The sequence below is a fragment of the Mastomys coucha genome, unplaced genomic scaffold, assembly GCF_008632895.1.
Source record: "Mastomys coucha isolate ucsf_1 unplaced genomic scaffold, UCSF_Mcou_1 pScaffold21, whole genome shotgun sequence".
Classification (NCBI taxonomy): domain Eukaryota; kingdom Metazoa; phylum Chordata; class Mammalia; order Rodentia; family Muridae; genus Mastomys; species Mastomys coucha.
Window position 1 is genome coordinate 42,743,693 of NW_022196904.1, and position 6,000 is coordinate 42,749,692.

Consider the following 6,000-nt stretch of genomic DNA (forward strand, 5'->3'; position numbering starts at 1 on the left):
TTTAGTGCAGAATTCAATATGACTTTCAAAGAAGTGTTAATGCTAGTACTCCTCAAATTATCCCACAAAGTAGAAACAGAAGGGCGGAAGAGACTTTGCCCAATTCATTTTTGAGGCCATAGTTGCCCTGATACCTAAACCATATAAAGATCCAACAAAGAGAATTACAAACCAATTTCCTCATGAACATGGATACAAAAATACTAAAACACTTGTAAAAAATATCCAAGAACACACCCAAAAGAACATCTACCATGATCAAGTAGGCTTTGTCCTAAAGATATAGGGATAGTTCAGTATACATAAATCAATATATGTAACCCACCACATAAACAAACTGCAAGATAGAAACCACATGAATGTCTCATTAGATGCAGAAAAGGCTTTTGATAAATTCAGATACCCCATCACCATAAAATCCCTGGAGAGATTAGAGATACAAAAGACATACTCAACATAATAAAGACCGTTTGTAGCAAGCCTATATGCAATATCAACATAAATGGAAAGAAACTCAAAGAAATTTCATTAAAAGCAGGAACAAGGCAAGGTTGTCCACCCTCTCCATCCTTTTTCAGTATAGTACTTGAAGTCTTAGTGAGAGCAACTAAGACCACTGAAGTTTACCAAGTGCTAAAAATTGGTAAGGAAGATGTCAAAGTATCTTTATTTGCAGAAGACATGATAGTATACAAAAGTGACCCTTAAAAATTCTATCAGGAAACTCCTGCAGCTGATAAAACACTTCCAGCAAAGTAACTATATACAAAATTAACCCACAGAAATCAGTAGCCCTCTGATATACAAATGACAAACAGATTGAGAAAGAAATCAGGGAACTAACACCTTTTACAATAGCCTCAAAAATATAAAATTTCTTGGGATAACTAACCAAGCAAGTGAAAGACTTGTATGATAAAATTTTAAGACATTGAAGAAAGATATTGGAGAACATAGGAGAAGATGTAAAGATCTCCCATGCTCATGGATTGGGAGGATTAACATATTAAAACTGGCCATCCTAGCAAGGCAGTCTACAGATTCATTGAAATTCCCATCAAAATTTCAACAAATTTCTTCATAGATTGTAATGGGAAATTTTCAGTTTCATATGGAAACAAAATACTCAGGATAGTTAAAGCAATCATGAATAATAAAAACTACTTGATGTATCAACATCCTCAATTGTAAATTGTTCTATACAGTTATAGCAATAAAAACAGCATGGTATGGGCATTGAAACAGTCACTATGACCAGTGGAATTGAATTGAAGACCCAGACATAAATCCACACACCTATGGACACCTCGTTTTATATGAAGAATCCAGAAATACATAATGGACAAGTGGTGCTGTGTAGAGTATATCACTGCATGTAGAAGAATCCAAATGGATCCATACTTACCAACTTTTACAAACCTCAACTCCAAATTGTTCAAAGCCTTAACATAGATGGATATACACTGAATCTGATAGAATAGAAAGTGGGGAGTAACTTTGAGCTCATTGGCAGAGGAAAAAGCTTTCTGGATCAAGCACCATTAGCACAGGCACTGAGATCAACAATAAATGGCTCATGAAACTGGAAAGCTGTAGGGCAAAGGACACTGTCATTCGAACAAAGAGGCAGCCTACAGAATGGGGAAAGATTTTTTACCAACAAGACATCTGATAAATGGCTAATATCCAAAATATTTAAAGAACTCAAAAAACTAGATATCAAGACAGTAAATAACCAGCTTAAAAAATGGGCTATATTTCTAAACAGAATTCTCAGTAGAGGAATCTCAAATGGCTGAGGAACACTTAAAGAAATGTTCAACATCCTCATTCACCAGGAAAATGCAAAACTATTTTGATATTTTATATTACACCCATCAGAATGGCTAAGGATTATAAAACAAGTGACATATGCTGGTGAGAATGTGGATAAAGGAAACACTCATTCATTGTTTATGGGTGTGCCAGCTTGCATAGCCACTTTGAAAATCAGTGTCACAGTTTCTCAGGAAGATGGAAATTGATCTACCTCAATTCCAGCTATACCACTTTTGGGCACATACTTAAAAGATGCTTTATTTTATATTAGATACAACTTGCTCAACCATATTCATTGCTTTCCTATTCATAATATCCAGAAATTTGAAATGATCTAGATTTCCCTCAACAGAAGAATGGATAAGGGACATGTTTTATATTTACAAAATAGAGTATTACTCAGCCGTTAAAATGTGAGATCATGAGGTTAACGTGTATGGTGGTTTGAAAATGCTTGGCCAATGGTACGGGGCACTATTAGAAAGTGTGGCCTTGTTGGAGTAGGTGTGTCACTGTGGGGGTGAGCTTTGAGGCTTAAGCTCCACCCAGTTCTGATGAGAGCTTCCTTCTGGTTGCCCTTGGATCAAGATGTAGAACTCTCTGCTCTTTCAGTACTATGCTTGCATGTTGCTATGCTTCCCACCATGAAGACAATGAACTGAACCTCTGAAACTATAAGCCACCCCAATAACATGTTTCCCTTTATAAGATTACCTTGGTTATGTTGTCCCTTCATAGCAATGGAAACCCTTGCTAAGACAACTTGTAACTTGATGGGACTAGAAAAAAAATTATCCTGAGGGAGGTGGTCCAGACTCAGAAAAACAAATATGCTATATATTCCCTTACATATGGATATTAGTTAAGTCGGTGATGACCTGGGAGTAATCTATGGAACAGAGATTGAGTATACTCAGGGTAATGGAGCTGATACAACTCTCTAGGAAAGGGAAATAGAATAGTTTATGGATGGATAGGGTGCAAGACTGGGAAGATTAAGTGCAGAGGTAGAAGGAAGAGAGAAAAGAGGGAAGGGATTCAGGAAGATAAAGCTAAAATTAAGGGCCATTTGAGGGGTAGTTTGAAAATATAGTACAGTAGAGATGTCCTAAAATATGTGCATATGAAGGTTATCTAAATGAAATCCCCAAATAATGGGGGAAACAGAGTCCCAACTTGTCATCTCTTTTCACCAAATAAAGCTTCCAGTACTGGGATTGGATTAAATCTATTTGAGTTGTTGGCCAAAAGGGTCCCATGGGAACCCTTAAACAACCCCTACTGTTGACAAGATGATAGCTGGCTCTCCACAAATTGATGGCAAGGCTCCATCACTTAAGACAACACTTATGGTGTCATGTCAGCTTTTCTTATTTTAAAACTGTTTTTTTTTTTTTTTTTTTTTTACATATTTTCTTCTCTGTAACATACTGGTCCTTTGTGTATATATTATGACTTTCAGTTTACTATTTATATAAGATTCCTGAATGCAAATTAGTGGGTCTCTGATTTTTATACCACCTTCTTGGGCTTGTTTCTTTCTGTTTGTTTATTTTGCCCTATTCTGATGTGATGAATTATATTATATTATATTATATTATATTATATTATATTATATTATATTATATTCCCTTGGAAGCCTGTTTTGGAATAAGAGACAGGAAAGGATGCATTTGGATAGGAGGGTAGATGGGGAAGAACTACAAGAAGCAGAGGGAGGGAGACTATAATGAATACATAGTCAGAGAAAAAAATTATCTATTTTCAATAAATGGGAAACAACAACCACAGCTAGCCACCAAAATGCCTCTTTGGAACCCCTGTGCTATATTATTTTCATCACCAAAAGAATATTTAGCTCAGCTGTAAAGAATGTAAGGAAGAAAATGTAAGTTCCCTGTTCATTCTGGTATTTTTATACTAGATCTGGCTTGAAGGGCAGACACTGACATGCTGCATAATTTAAAGCTTAAAAAAATGGGAAGGATGGACTATGGGGAGGCGGGGAGTGTATGTGATTAGGCTACTTCAGTGCCCTTGAAAGTCTCCATTCATTTCTTTAGCATGTATCTCCAAGTCAGCAAAAACATTTCAATTCACTATTTATAACTGAAGTAGTGAATAATGAGACTTATTTTTATCTAAGGGAAAATAGAATATAAGATTTTTAAAATCCAAGGTGATAAACTCTTTGAATACCTGTGATATCTTCTGAAAACACATATTTTAATAGTCATTGGATGATGATGTTTTGATGGTACAAAATTACCAAAGATGGAAATTGTTGTGTAAAGTGCACAGTTTCAGAAATTAAAAATGTCTGTGGAGGAGAGTTCTATGAAAACTAAAACCAGTCAAACTGAGAAATGATGTTCCTCATGATTATGCATGCCAGTTCACCAAGTTTTGTCTGTTTTTTCTTTTCCTTCCTTCCCTCCTTCCTTCCTTCCTTCCTTCCTTCCTTCCTTCCTTCCTTCCTTCCTTCCTTCCTTCCTTCCTTCCTGTTCTTTATGTATGCCAGTTTTAGATACTGTCCATTCTCAGTTCGAGGAATGATCCTTTTCTCCTTTGGGTATGCTAAGGAGAGCTGTGGTGCCAACAGTCACAATAGGAAATGTAGCAGGAATAAAAAGCATCACTAGCCTAAGTCTTTCAATTGTCTTTCTCTTTTTGTTTGTACTGTCACTGCATGCAAATAACTGGTGCTATTTCTGAATATTTTAGAGCAAATCACTCTTTCAGATGGAAGCAATAATAAAGGTGGAATGCACTTTCAATGGCAGGTAAAGTGGTCTGCCTTGCTTTGCTGTTGTAGGTTTACAGGTATATTTTTGTTGGTTTTGTTGTTTTCTGGTAAGAGGTGGTAGTATGACTCATTCTCTTTTAACCTAGTATCTAGAGATCAGCAGGGACCTGTGTGTGTACTACAGTCAAGCAGGGTAGATGAAGAAGTACACAAGGAGATCCCTTGAAGCAGACTGTGGGAAATTGAAACCCAACACTCAGCTAGAGGCTCCTGTCCTTCAGAGGTGAACCAGACAGTCCAACATCTGTCCACTTCTCGCAAAGCTTTTCATCTTAAATTTCATATCCTAACACACAGCAGTTGGGGTGAATTGTCTGTGATGTTCAACACAACACCAAACTATGCCTGGGAGAAGGAAGGACACAATCACATTTCCTTTCTAAAGTAGAAACAGCCTTGGGAGCAGACCCTTCTAAACTATGATATTTAAACAGAATTTTAAATTTTAAAACATCACATTCTTCTACTTGTAATGAACACTGGCCCAAGTTACTAGAAAGCTCATGCCACTGAGTATGCAAACTCACAGGTCAGAAAAGAAAAACTTTCCAACTCCCAATTTTAACCTTGTGCTAAAGTCATTGACTGTTAAAACCCCCGAAGTTAAATATGATATCCTCCCAGCTCCCCACCCCTTCTGTCTTAACTTAGTGTTTGGGGGACAGGCAAGGGGCTGGAGCTTGGCCCCAACTCGGAATTGCTGCCAAGGGCTTGTAATACAATCTCTCCCATTTGAAGGGTAAATCAGTGTCAACCGCCTTTGCTGTCCAGCAGGGAAAAAAAGTAAGCAAGCGTTTTACTTCCGCTTGGTCCATGCGGACTGATGAAATGTAGGAAATCTGTTTCTGGCGAGAGGGATTAAAATCATTTTCCCAAACAGCACCAAGAGGAGCCATCACAGAAGTATGAAGAGGGGCGGTGCGGCCACAGCTGCCGCCACTGTGCTGCTGGGCTGCGGGGAGCCGGGGCCAGAGGACCCGCGTCTGGAGGAGCCTCAGGGGTACAGCCCAGAGCACGGAGGGTGCTGCTAAGCTGAGTCGCAGGGAGCAGCGGGTTGGGTGAGCACACAGCCAGGAGGGAAGCCCAGCTACTACTGCAGGCAGGAACGGGGAGGGACCTGGAAGCAACACCCGCAGCAAAAGCAGCAGCAGCAACTGCAGCAACAGCAGCAGCAGCACCAAGGGTGAGCCATGCTCAGTGCTGTGGGGGACCTCCTGGTACCCAAGAAGCAGCTTCCACCCCTCCAAACCTATTGTTGAGCAGCACCAGAAGCCCTCAGGGGCCGCTGAGCCAACCAGGGGCGGAAGTGAGGAAGCCTCATTAGCGCTTGGACTTAAAATGTACACATGTGTGATGCTCAAGCGAGCCTATAACGC

General features: G+C 39.2%; 1 protein-coding gene across 3 annotated transcripts in view; it reads left to right on the forward strand.

The window, feature by feature from the left end:
• Positions 1 to 6,000, forward strand: part of Gas2 (growth arrest specific 2) — a 133,049-nt gene that overhangs the window by 15,526 nt on the left and 111,523 nt on the right. The window contains exon 1 of one of the 3 annotated variants that reach the window (XM_031386801.1): positions 5,401 to 5,807. The exons of the other annotated variants lie outside the window; for them this stretch is intronic. The gene's annotated coding sequence lies outside the window, so the exon portion shown is untranslated. Of the gene's footprint in view, positions 1 to 5,400; positions 5,808 to 6,000 lie in introns of those variants that run through there. 3 annotated transcript variants of the gene reach the window in all.